Source organism: Mobula birostris, chromosome 3, assembly GCF_030028105.1.
Source record: "Mobula birostris isolate sMobBir1 chromosome 3, sMobBir1.hap1, whole genome shotgun sequence".
Taxonomy (NCBI): domain Eukaryota; kingdom Metazoa; phylum Chordata; class Chondrichthyes; order Myliobatiformes; family Myliobatidae; genus Mobula; species Mobula birostris.
This window is the reverse complement of record NC_092372.1, coordinates 122,664,806-122,678,628: the sequence shown is the minus strand read 5'-3', so window position 1 is coordinate 122,678,628 and position 13,823 is coordinate 122,664,806. Positions and strand designations below refer to the sequence as shown.

General features: G+C 46.8%; 1 protein-coding gene across 3 annotated transcripts in view; it reads right to left on the bottom strand.

The window, feature by feature from the left end:
• The window catches only part of LOC140195251 (serine/threonine-protein kinase 38), a 141,053-nt gene extending 133,841 nt beyond the window's left edge, over nucleotides 1-7,212 (bottom strand). The window contains exon 1 of one of the 3 annotated variants that reach the window (XM_072253296.1): nucleotides 7,041-7,212. The gene's annotated coding sequence lies outside the window, so the exon portion shown is untranslated. The remainder of the gene's footprint in view (nucleotides 1-7,040) is intronic. The other 2 variants (XM_072253297.1, XM_072253294.1) reach the window with 2 other exon arrangements.
• Nucleotides 7,213-13,823: the final 6,611 nt, after the last annotated feature.

Below are 13,823 nucleotides of genomic sequence, written 5' to 3'. Positions count from 1 at the left end.
GGCAAATGAACGTGCAGAGAATGGAAGGATATGGACCACATTGCTGGGACTTGAGAACCTGAGCTATGGGAAAAGGCTGAATAGGTTAGGAATTTATTCCAAGGTGTGTAGGGGGATGAGGGAATTTTGACAGATGTATACACAATTATGAGGGGTATAGATAGGGTAAACACAAGCAGGCTTTTTCACTGATGTTGGGTGAGACTACAACTAGAGGACATAGGTTAAGGGTGAAAGGTGAAATGTTTAAGGGGAACATGACGAGGAACCTCTGCACCCAGAAGGTGGTAAAGAGTGTGAAACGAGCTACCAGCGAAAGTAGTGATTTCAACATTTAAGTGAAATTTTGATAAGTACATGGATGGGAAGAATATGGAGGGATATGGTCTGTGTGCAGGTCAATCGACTTGTCAAAATAACAGTTCACATGGACTGGATGGGCCAAAGTGCCTGTTTTTGTGCTGTACTGTTCAGTCAGAAGAGATTAGTTTAGTTGCATGTCATTAGATTAATTAGTTGGGCACAACATCATGAGCCAAGGAGCCAAGCTTGTGCCCCGATCTTCTATGAAAATCATGAGATAGCAGGGACAAGGGGCTGAGTGTCAGCCTCCTGAGTACGCTGTAGGCTACCCAACACTGCAAACATTTAGCCTGGCTAGCCTGGTGTTACTCTGCTGAAACAGACATCACCTTAACATCTCTTATGCTGCACATCTCAGAATCGCTAACGCTAGTACACACATTTCATATTACTAATGCAGCCTTAATCAGAAGTCCAGGTTTCACATAGGGTTCAAATAGAGACATCTACATGGAGACATGCAAGTTCCCCAAACCCCAGTTGCAAATTAGCATTCATCCCGAGAGGACTAGAATATAAAAACAAGGATAGCATGCTGAAGCTTTATAAGACTTTAGTCAGAAGGAGAATTGAGAGCAGTTTGGGGCCCTTCATCTAAGAAAGGATGTTCTGGCATTGGGGAGTTCAGAGAATGATCCCGGAAATGACAGTGTTAATGTATGAGCACCGTTTAATGGCTCTTGGCCTGTACTCACTGGAGTTCAGGAGAATGAGAGGGGATCTCATTGAAAACTATATTGAAAAGCCCAGATAGAGTCAATGTGGAGAAGATGTTTCCTATGGTGGGGCAATCTAGGACCAGAGGACACAGCCTCAAAATAGAAGGATATCCATTTAGAATAGAAATGAGGAGGGATTTCTTTAGCAAGGGAGTGGTGAATCTGTGGAATTCATTACCACAGATGGCTGTGGAAGCCAAGTCATTAGGTATATTTAAAGTAGAGATTGTTAGATTCTTGATTAGTCAGGACATCAAAGGTTACGGGGGAAAGGTTGAAACGGAAAATAAATCAGCCATGATGGAATGGTGGAGCAGACTCAAGTAAACCAACTGGCCTAATTCTGCTCTGAGGGTTAATGGTCCAAGTCATCCAGATACGAACTACAAAGGCCATAATAAGAGTGAAAAAGCAATTTCTCGTGAATTTACATACAGAATCAGATGTGCATCAGCTACTCAGGAACTCCCTACCCTGAGCTATCTTAACTGTTCCAAAGATTTCTGAGTAAAATTGTGCTAAATGCATTAGGGTTAGTCCTTCAGCACCAAACATCAGAAGAATAAAATTCAGGGCCAAATGCAGAGAAAATACAAGAGACGGTCTTTCAGATGAGGTATTAAACCAACCCTCTCCACGGGTATAAAGACCTTTCAGAAATTTGTTGCCTTATGGCAGCAGTACGGTACAGAGATGAACAGTCACATCAATTACAAAATAGTGCAAAATAAAAACTAACAATGTGCTAGTGTTCATGGACTGGTCTGAAATCTGATGGCAGAGGAGAAGCTCTTCCTAAATCATTGAGTGTGGGTCTTCAGGCTCCTGTACCTCCTCTCTGATAGTAGTAATGAGAAGAGGGCACGTCTCAGATGGTGAGTTTTCTGAATGATGGATGCTGCCTTTTTGAGTCACCATGTCTTGAAGATATCCTCAGTGGTGGGGAGGGTTATTCCCATCATGTAGCTAACCGAGTCTACATCCCTCTAGTCTGCAGGCCTTCAATCCTGTGGATTGGAGTCTACATACCAGATGTTGATGCAACCAATCAGAATGTTCACCACTGCATACTTATAGAAATTTGCAAGTCTTCAGTGACATACCAAATCTTTTCAAACTCCTAATGCACATAGCAGCTGTCGTGCCTTTTTCATGAATGCATCAATGTGTTGGGTCCAGGATAAATCCCTTGGAGACACTGACCACAAGGAATTTGAAACTGATCACTCGTTCTACAGTTGACTCCTCAATCTCCTCAATGAAGACTGATGCGTGTTTTCCCGATTTTCCTCTTCCTGAGATCCACAATCGATTCCTTGGTTGCGTTAATGCTGAGTATGAGATTGTTGTTGCAATCTCACTCAACCAGCTGGTCTATCTTACTCCTGTACACCACTTCTTTGCCATCTGAAATTTTACCAACTATGGTGGTGTCACCTGTGAATTTGTAGATGGCATTTGAGCTGTGACTAACAACACAGTCATGGGTGTAGAGAGAGTAGAGCAGTGGGCTAGACATACACCCTTGAGGTGCACCTATATTGAACCTGCAAGGGGAAGACGTTATTTCCAATTTAACTGGTTGCAGTCCCTGATAGGGAAGTCAAGGGTCAAATTGCAGGAGGTGGTACAGAGGTCCAGGCTTTGAAGCTTACTGATTAGTACTGAGGGGGTGATGGTGTTGATACTGAGCTGTAATCAGTAGACATCAGCCTGACGTGTGTTTACCGTTGTCAACATACTCCACAGTGGAGAACCAGTAAGACTGCATCTGCTGTTCACCTATTCTGGTGATAAGTAAATGATAGTAGGTCCAGGTCCCTGCTTAGGCAGGAGTTGATTCTAGCCACAACCAACCTCTCAAAGCACTTAATCACAGTAGATGTGAGCACAACTGGGCCACAGTCGTTGATGCAGCTCACCCAGCTCTTCGGCACTGGTATAACTGATGCCCTTTTAAAGCAGGTGGGAGTCTCAGCCCACCAGTTGGCTGGCACAAGTTTTTAGTACCTTACCAGTTACATGTTTGGGGCATGACACCTTGCGAGAGTTCAGCTTCTTGAACATGTTCTGACATTGGCGTCCAGAACGGAGCTCAAAGAGGCACCGGATGCTGTTTGGGGGGGGGGGGGGGGTCATGAAGGTGTAGTGTTAGTCTCCCTTTCATTTATGCTGAGCTCATTGGGAATGAAGCATTACAGCCATTGGTACTGTATGTTGCATCTTATAGTCAATAATGGCCTGCAAACCCTGACATACACCTGGTTCTGTATGTACTTCGACTCTCTCTCTGCTCTAGGAGCTTGCTGGGAACAGCCAAGCAGAGAACGACAGTCCCAGAGCAGTGCAGCAGTATATACATGTTGGCAAGAAGTCAAACACCAGCCAAAGCCTCAGGCAAGCCACCTGCATCTGTCCCAGGATGCAAGCATTTGATTATTTTGTTTTATCTCTGTCAGCACTAAGACTCCCACAGACACAAAGAAATTAATGTGTAACAAAAGTCCCCTTCCCTTCAGTCCTCTGTTCCTCCACCATTGCTTCCTTCTACCACAGGACCTCACTGAAATTCTGGAACTGTATCACCTCACCCCTCTGACAACTTACACTGTCCATTTCCGCATACTTGTCCCCCTCAGTAGGCATCTAAAAAGCCCGGACGTATTCCACCAAAGATCCTTACGAAAGATTTTGAGGACCAGCTGTTAGGATTGACACACTAACACCAACATGAGGAGGAGGCCAACATGAACAGCATGTCCATGAAAAACCAATGCCAACTCCAATGGATAGGTCATGTCATTCAGATGCCCAGACAGATCCTTTATTCCCAGTTGAAGGAAGGTCAGTGAGCCCCTGGTGGGCAAAGATGATATCAAAATCAGCCTGAAGAAATTCGACATTACATCTAAAAACTGGGAAGATATTGCACTCCATAGACACACCTGGAGGAAATCTGTTCAAGAGGGCACTGCGCTACATTAAGCAACCTCTACAGTGCCGTAGAGAACAACAAGGGGCAGCTGAGAAAGGAGAGACTGAACAACTAAAAGACCCAACCACTGACCACAGCCACCACTTACTCTCACCCACACTGCACCAGAATATCTGGATCCTGGATCGGTCTCTACAACCAGCTGAAGACCCACCAATAGACAACCCTTAGGAGATCAGCATACTCGACTCAAGTGATCTCACTACTAACCCCCTAAAACATCGGATAACCTCATTAAAATCTGAAACAACACACAAACCACTGGAGGAACTCAGCGAGTCAAACAACGTCTATGGAGGGGCTAAAAGAAAGCAGTTCAAAAGGCAGTAGGTGGGAGGAGGATCCAGGTGAGGGGGAGTGATAGGCAGAGTGGGAATGATGCCAGAGGATGAGAGGTGATGGGAATGTGCAAGGCAGTTGGGGAGAGAAAGCGGAGGGAGGAATATGTGGCTGATGGCCAGATGGAGAGGGTGGGGGATGGGAAAGAGAGAATATTGGGGGCAGGACAATCAGGAGGAGAAAAGAGACAGAGGAGGACTGGAGGTCTAAGAATTTGCTGTACGTGTCAACAGGTTGGACCCCTGTTCCTCTAATTTGCCTCTGGCCTCAATCTGGCAGTGGAGGAAGCTTGGACAGACATTACAGTACAGGCCACTTGGCCCAAAATGTCATGCTGACATTTTAATATACTCAAACATTTGCACCTTTCCTCTTACATAACCCCCCATTTCTCTATCATTCAATCTAAGAGCTTCTTTAATGTCCCTAATGTATCTGCCTCTACTCACCACTCCTGGCAGGGTGGTCCATGCACCCACACACCATTCTGTAAAAAAAAACTTACAGTCCCTCTGATATCCACCCCCCCATACTTTCCCCCAATCACCTTAAAATTATGCTCCTTTACATTAGTTATTTCTGCCTGGGAAAAAGTCTTTGGCTGGCCATTCAATCTATGCATCTTGTACAGCTCCCTCACATCTACTGCCATCCTCCGTTGCTCCAAAGAGGAAAGCCCTTGCACACTCGACCAATCATGCCCTCTAATCCAGGCAAAATCCTGGTAAACCTCCTCTGCACCCTCTCCATATAGCTTCCACGTCCTTCCTATACTGGGACCACCAGAAATGAAGACAATACTCCATGTGCACCCAGACCAGTGTTTTTATAGATTCGCCACTCCCTGGCTAAAGAAATTCCTTCCCATCTCTGTTCTCCCTCTATTCTATGGCTGTGTCCTCTGGTCCAAGACTCTCCCACTATTAGAAACATCCTGTCTGCATCCACTCTGTCTAGGCCTTTCAATATTCAATAAGTTTCAATGAGGTACCCCCCTCCCTCCCATTCTTCTAATCTCCAGCAAGAACAGACCCAGAGCCATTAAACACTCCTCATACATTAACCCTTTCATTCCTGGAAATATTTTCATGAGCCTCCTCTGAACTCCCTCCAATTACCAGCACACTCTTTCTCAAAATGAATACTAACATTGAATTCTTTCACTCTATCTAGGCCTTTAAAATATTATTTTTAAAAAAAGCCAGTGAGTACAGGCCCAGAACCATCAAATGCTTTCAGCACTCATTCTGTTTTAAAAATAAGGCAGCAGGACTCCACAAGTCTCTCCATAATCAGGCCTAGTCAAGTTTAACCACAGCAGCAGAGTGCACTCATGATAAAGTCCCACCACTGTCTATGGGCAATAGGGGTGAGGTACTTAACAAAAAGCTACCCCCTACCTCCACCAATCAGGTTTGCTTTCTCAAAAAGAAAACTGAAAAATGCTGGACATCTGAAATAAGACCAAAAATGCTGGAAGCACTCAGCAGATCTGTACAAGGAGAAACAATTAATGTTTCAAGTTGAGTACCCTTCACGTGTCCGTTGGTATACCTGATCTGAAATTCAAAGTGTTAAAGGTTTTTTCCTTCGCAGATACTGCCCGACCTGATGAGATCCATCTTTTGCAAAGCATAGAAAGAAACAGCTCAATAAATTGGAGGCCACAGTGAATTCTTTTTCTCCTCACCCTCCTAGAAAACCACAATTTCTCACGGGCAAATGACCGTTCATGAAAACAGTACCCCGTCCTTCAGCTCGGCACCTGGCAACTGAGAACAGACCCAAGATAATTCAATTTGAAGGACGCTCTGGACAATTGAAATCCTGGCTGAGATACAAGAATCTGTAGTCTTTCAGAAAAGGAACCTAACAATTTCCTCCCATAGTTCGGGAATTAAGCGACCCAAAGGCCTATTCTGAAGAATGGGAAGTAGCAAACAAAGTAGTCTAAGCATCAGCACGTCACTACCAAACTACAAAGCTGCCCCGGAGGTAGACTTGTGACCTTCACCACTAGTTTGCAGTGTTCAAATACTACAGCAGAGCTTGTACATCTACACATACAGAACACCTCACATTCATAGCTGAATGCCAGACTAATAATTATATAAATAAAGACAGACAAGCATTTATATAGATAACATTAAAAAGAGCTTGGATTCCCGACGAACACTAAAACTAAAATAAAAGCGAAGAGTGCACGGAATACCAATGATAACATGGCTGTCTGAAAGACGCAGATAAATCACACAGAAACAGCCAGCACGCTCGGTCAATAATTGTGATCAATACTTCTGCCGATAATCGAAGTTCACTAGACGCCTGGAATGTAATATCAGGCAGCCAAGTGAAGGCCTTCACTTCCTTACCCCATCCACCATCTTCTTCAACCCCGGGACCCTCACTCCCTCCACCGCCTCACCGCGACCACCCCAATCCGGGACCGGACCGGGCAGGGCAGGGCCTTCCCGTCTCAGCCTCTCTCGCCTCCAGCCCAGGTACAGCCCACCGCTCCCGCCTCGGTCTCTCTCTCTCGTTAGCTCCAAACGCCAGGGCCTTGAGCCCGGGCCCCGGCAGTAACCGTGCCCGCGGCGCCCTCCCCGCCGTCGTCGCTCACTTACTCACCGGGCGGCGAGGACGAGGCCTGCGTCGGCTCTGTCCCCGGTTCCTTCTCGCTCTGTCGCCGGCGCCGGCGCCGCTCCACTCCGCTTCGAGCCGCTTCCGCCTCGGACGCTCAGCCCCGGCTCGCTGCGCCCCCGCGCGGCCCCGCCACCGCTGCCTGACAGCCCATAATAGGAGCGGGGCCCCGGCAACAGGGCCGCCCTTAGCAACCGGACCGGCCGGACCGGCCGGCCCTCGGCGAAACCGAGCCGGGGAGCGCGGAACAGCAGGGACCTTCTGGCACCAGAATCTCCAGGCTGTCTCGGGGTCCCAGCAAACTGCTGAGGAGATCCGCAGGATATTCCCCACCCCCCGGGGACCTGCCCCTGGATCTGAGGTGGTCTTCAGAGTCCAGGGTTCCAGCGGAGTGCTGTGGGACATCACCCCCAGGGTGACCAGCATCCCAATACAGTGCCGACAGACATCACCCCCAGGGTGACCCAGGACCTTGCGGAGTGCCAAAGGACATCACTGGACACGTTCAGGGGTCAGCACAGATAGATACAGGCGGTGAGGAAATCATTGGGGATACTTGCATTCATCAGCCGGAGTATCAACTTCATACTTGTGTTTATATTCTGTACATATCTTTTATGAAGATATAGAGTGTAAAAACATAAAACAGTCTGTACAGGCCCATGATGTTGAGCCAACCTTATCCCCTACTCTAAGATCAATCTAACCTTTCCCTCACACATTGTCCTCCATTTTTCTATCATCCATGGGTCTCCAGGGAACCCCTCAGCTCTCCACTGAATATGGTTCCCCTGCCAGACCCTTCAGAACCACTAGACTCTCCACCATCAAAGGTATCTTCAAGAGGTGATGTCTCAAGAAGGCAGCATCCATCATTAAGGACCCTCACCATCCAAGGCATTCCCTCTTCTCAATACTACCTTTGGAGAGGAGGTACAGGAGCCTGAAGACCCACATTCAAAGATTCAGGAACAACTTCTTCCTCTCTGCCAATAGATTTTTTTAACAGTCCATGAACACTACCTCAACATTCCCCTTTTATTTTGCACTATTTATTTATTCTGTATCTCAGAGTATGTTTTAAGTCTTTGCAGTGAGTGTATTGCTGCTACAAAACAACAAGTTATATGACACCTGTACACTTGCTTGTTAATGCCAATATCTAATCAGTCAATCATGTGGCAGTAGCTCAATACATAAAAGTATGCAGGCATGGTCAGGAGGTTCAGTTCACACATCAAAATGGGTAAGAAATGAGATCTAGGTGGCTTTGACTGTGGAATGATTGTTGGTGCCAGATGGGGTGGCTTGAATATCTCAGAAACTGATGACCTCCTGGGATTTTCACACTCAACGTTCTCGAGAGTTTACAGCGAATGGTGCAAGAAACTCAAAAACATCCAGTGAGTTTGTAGTTCTGTGGACGAAAACGCTTTGTTAATGAGAGAGTTTTGGGGAGAATGGCCAGATTGGTTCAAGCTGAGAGGAAGGTGACAGTAACTTAAACAACCATGTTACAGTGGTGTGTGGAAGATCATTTGTGAATGCACAACACATTAAACCTTGAAATGGATGGGCGACAGCAGCAGAAGACCATGAGCATTTATCCAGTGGGCACTTTATTAGGTATAGGAGATACTGGCCTCTGATTGGTGATAAGAAACCTGATTCTGATTCTGTTAGAGCAAAACCACCAGCAATGATTTAGAGTTAGGTCCCTGAAAGTGCATTCACCCAAACATCATCACCATCAGACTCAGAAACAGTCCCTTTTCCCAAGCAGTAAGGTTGTGGGCATGTGGCCGAGTGGTTAAGACATCCGGCTAGCAACCTGAAGGTCATGAGCAAGGCACTTCACCACACAGTGCTCTGCAACGACACTGGTGCCAAGCTATATCGGCCCTTGCCCTTCCCTTGGACAACATCAGTGGCGTGGAGAGGGGAGACTTGCAGCATGGGCAACTGCCGGTCTTCCATACAAACCTTGGCCTAGAGAGTGAAGACTTTCCAGGCGCAGATCCATGGTCTCGCAAGACTAACGGATGCCTTAAAAAGGTTGATCACCACCTCCACCCACTAACTCACCCCTCCACACCCCTAACCACCATAACATAGGAAATCAAATGCTGCAGCACAGGAACAGGCCCTTTGGCCTGCATTGCTGATCCTAACCCATTCAATTAATAATTAAATGGCTAACTAAACTCATCTCTTTTGCCTACACAATGTCCATATCCTTCCATTTTCCTCACATTCATGTGCCTATCTAAACGTCTCTTAGAAGTCCCTAATGTGTCTGCCTCTGCCATCACCCAGGCAATGCATTACAGGCACTCACCACTCTGTGTCAGAGCCTTACCCCTCACATCTCCTTTGAAATTACCCTCTCTCACCTTAAATGCATACCCTCTGGTATTAGACATTTCAACCCTGGGAAAAATCTATCTATTTCCTGTCAGAGTCACCTTATGTACAGACACCCCTGTGTCTAACGTCATTTTATGAATAGACTATCAATCTATGTATGTAATCTATCTTAAGTAATTATATTTAATATTTTAACATTGTGTTCTTTATCTTACTGTGCTTTTTTTTGTGCCACATCAGATCCGGGGTAACAATTATTTCATCCTCGTTTACACTTGTGTACAGGAAATGACATAAACGGTCTTGAATCTTGAGTCTTAAATCAAGAATGTAAATGAAAAAAAAAGGAAAATAATTTGGTAGGTCCCCTACTGGCAAAAAATAGAAACGCAAATAAATGGCAGATTAAAGACCTGAAGGGTCTTGGTCTGAAACATCGACTTGTTGTTCACTTTAACAGAGGCTGCCGGACCTGCTGAGTTCCTCCAGTGTTTTGGGTGTGGATTGCTTTCAATTAAACACATATTCTGGTTCCTCTTTCATGGAAACAGATACAAAAGTAACTTCCCAAAAAACTAAAAAAAGGACAAATTGAAGGAAATTAGTGCTTGTTTAAAAAGAATGTGTTGAGGATGCACTAGCCAATAAATCCCGAGACTTGTAGTCTGTTTCCAGGAGTACTAAAAGAGTTAGCCGTGATTGTCACGGAGTCCCACACCTGAGTCTGTCATTCCCTCACTGTCCTGATAACCTGGTTACAGCTGATGTCTGTGGTCACCCTGGCTTGATCAAATGAAAAACACCTCCACCCCGGCTCTCCCGGGAGATTTACAACCTTTGTCTATCTCCTTCCTAGTTCTGATGAAAGAAAAGCTGAGTTTGATGAAGGGTCTCGGCCTGAAATGTTGACAGTTTATTCACCTCTATGGGTGCTGCCTGACCTGCTGAGTTCCTCCAGCATATTGTGTGTGTTGCAAAAGATGAGCTCTGTTTGTCATATCTACATTAAAACATACAGTGAAATGTGTTGTTTGCGTCAATGACCGACGCAGGGCATGCTGGAGTCAGTCAACGTCGCAATGCTACGGCACCAACATGGCATGCCCACAACTCACCAACCCTAACCCAAGCAACACCTCCAAAATGCTGGCGGAACTCAGCAGGTCAGGCAGGGGGATTAAACAGTTGACATTTCGGGCCGAGACTCCACACCAGGACCGGAAAGGAAGGAGAAAGAAGACAGAGTAAGAAGGTGTAGGGGGAGAAGCGGTACAAGCTGGCAGGTGGTAGGTGAGACCAGGTGAGGGGAAGGTGGGTGAGAGGGAGAGGGGGATGAAGTGAGAAACTGGTAGGTGATAGGTGAGACCAGGTGAGGGGGAAGGTGGGTGAGAGGGGGATGAATTGAGAAGCTGGCAGGTGGTAGGTGAGACCAGGTGAGGGGGAAGATGGGGGAGAGGGGGATGAAGTGAGCTGGCAGGTGGTAGGTGAGACCAGGTGAGGGGGAAGGTGGGTGAGAGGGAGGGGGGATGAAGTGAGAAGCTAGCAGGTGGTAGGTGAGACCAGGTGAGGGGGAAGGTTGGGGAGAGGGGGATGAAGTGAGAAACTGGTAGGTGAGACCAGGTGAGGGGAAGGTGGGTCAGAGGGACAGGGGGATGAAGTGAGAAGCTGGCAGGTGATAGGTGAGACCAGGTGAGGGGGAAGGTGTGTGTGTGTGTGTGTGTGAGGGAGAGGGGGATAAAGAGAAGCTGGCAGGTGATAGGTGAGGGGGAAGGTGGATGTGTGGGGGAGAGGGGGATGAAGTGAGAAGCTGGCAGGTGTTAAGTGAGACCAGGTGAGGGGGAAGGAGGGTCAGAGGGAGGGGAGATGAAGTGAGAAGCTGGCAGGTGGTAGGTGAGACCAGGTGAGGGGGAAGCGGGGTGAGAGGTAGGGGGGATAAAGTGAGAAGCTGGCAGGTGATAGGTGGAAGAGGTAAAGGGCAAGAGAAGGAATCTGATAGGAGAGAAGAGTGGACCATGGGAGGAAGGGAAGGAGGACAGGCAGGGGAGGAGAAAAGAAGAGATATTTGGAGAGGGGGCAGTGTGGGAAATTGAAGAAGAGAGAGAAGATAGGGAGTAATATTACCAGAAGGAGAAATCAATGTTCATACCATCAGGTTGGAAGCCACCCAGACAGAATGTGAGGTGTTGCTCCTCCAACCTGAGTGTGGCCTCATCATGGCAGAAGAGGAGATCATAGACTAACATGTCAGAATGGGACTGGGGATAGGAATTAAAATAGCTGGCCACTGGGAAATCCTGCTTTCCTCCTTCTGCAATCAACAATCATTTTCTTAGTCTTTCTACATTGAGTGACAGGTTGTTGATGTAGCATCACTCAGCCAGATTTTCAATCTCCCTCCCGTTTGCCGAAACTTCACCATCTTTGATTCGACAAACAACAGAGGTCTCAGCAGCAAACTTAAATAAGGCATTGGAGCTGTGGTTCACATGTAGGGTAATATAATTGGTAGAAATGTACATAATTCACAACCACCGACATTGAGTTCAGGTTCACTTTAAGAGGCTACTTTGACGTGATGACATAATTACAAAAAGGACTTTTAGCGTGCTTTTGCGTTCAGGCTTTAGATTTCAATAGATGTGTTGTTCCGTTTTTCTTAAACTTAAGATCCTCAATGGTGTCTTATTTGTAAAAGCCTACTTTGGTGACCCTGATGCTCTGGGATGATCCCAGAGTTATTGAACATGTCAGCAAATGCAGTTGCTTTGCAATTGCCAGAGATTTGGGAGCAAAATGCCATCACTTAGCTTGTACCAGCCAAGGCCAAATTCACATTTCAAGAAATCACTGCCGGTGACACCAAGTTCTACTATGTGGTAGCTTCATTCAGAAACTCCATGGCTGCGAGAGGGGTGAGTCTGCTTGAACACCCGTCTGAACATGATAAATACCAATCGCTGAAAACTCACCTTTTACAGACTTTTGGACTTTCAGAGTCTGAGCGTGCCAAAACAGTTGCTCTCCTTGCCCGGCCTTGGTGACGCTGTAGCCCTTCAGAGCATATGGACGCCATGCTGTCTCTCCTGGGAAATCAGCATCCTGGTTTTATTTTTAGAGAACTCTTCATGCAGCAAATACCTGAACAAGTTCGCTCACTCGCTAATGCACCTGTGGAGGTCTATAGGAAGCTTGATAAACTGCTGACGGTCTACACTCAGCCAGGCAGCAGTACATCATTCCTCCTCCTTTCTCTACCTCAATAAGCCCAGTCAGCAAGGCCCCCGACATAAGGACACCCGCAGCCGCAAAACAGGTGATGCTGTGCCTGTGCTTTTACCACACTCGCTTTGGTATAAACGCTAGGAAGTTCCATCTGTCTTGCAGCTTCAACAGTGCCAGCACATTGGAACATCAGAGGTCTGTGAACGCTGTGGGATCCAGCTGCCAGGGCCGCCCACTGTTCATTGTCGGCACCCTTTCAGGGCAACACTTCCTGTGTGTGCCAGCAACGCCAATCGATGAGAAGGCAAAGAGTGACAAAATCTCGCTGGAGGCTGCCAACGGCAGCAGCATCCAGACTTATGGGACACAACGGGTGACCCTGTGCTTCAGCGGGTGATATTATACATGGGACTTCTTCTAGCTAAAGTGGCTAGACCTCTGCTCAGTACAGATTTCTTGTCTGCCCAAGGACTGTTGGTCAACCTTAAGAACTGCTGGCTCGTAGATGTCAAGGACTTTGGGTGGTTACCCTGATCTCCCAGTAAGTTCCCCACAATGACTCTGTCTAGCACATGCACCACTGCACGTGAGTTTACTCGATTGCTGGGTGAATTCCCAAACCTCACCACGCCCACATTCTCCACCACAAACACAATACATGGAATCAAGCAACATATTCCCACAACTGGCCTGCCAGTCCATGCCTGCGTGTGGTTCTCCTATGGTCCACTCTCCTCTCCTGTTCCGTTGTTCAAGAAAAGGGCATAGGGATAATCCTGGAAATTATAGAGTTTGGAGTCTTTTATCAGTGGTTGGAAATTATTGGAGAAGATTCTTAGAGACAGTATTTATGAATATTTAGTCTGTTTAGGGATAGTCAACATGGCTTTGAGGCGGGTAACTCGTGCCTCACTAGCCTGATTGAGTTAATTGAGGATGTGATAAAGCCCATTGATTAAAGTTGAACAGCAGATATGCATCTGGTTAGGTACTTGATTAGATAGGATCATTCAGAAAGTCAGGAGGCATGGGTTGCAGGGAAAGTTGGCTGTATGGATACAGAACTGGCTTGCCCATTGAAGACAGGGGCTGGTTCTAGATGGAAAGAATTCTGCCTGGAGCTCAGTGACCAGTGGTGTTCCACAGGGATCTGTTCTGGACCCAGTTAAGCTGGCGAC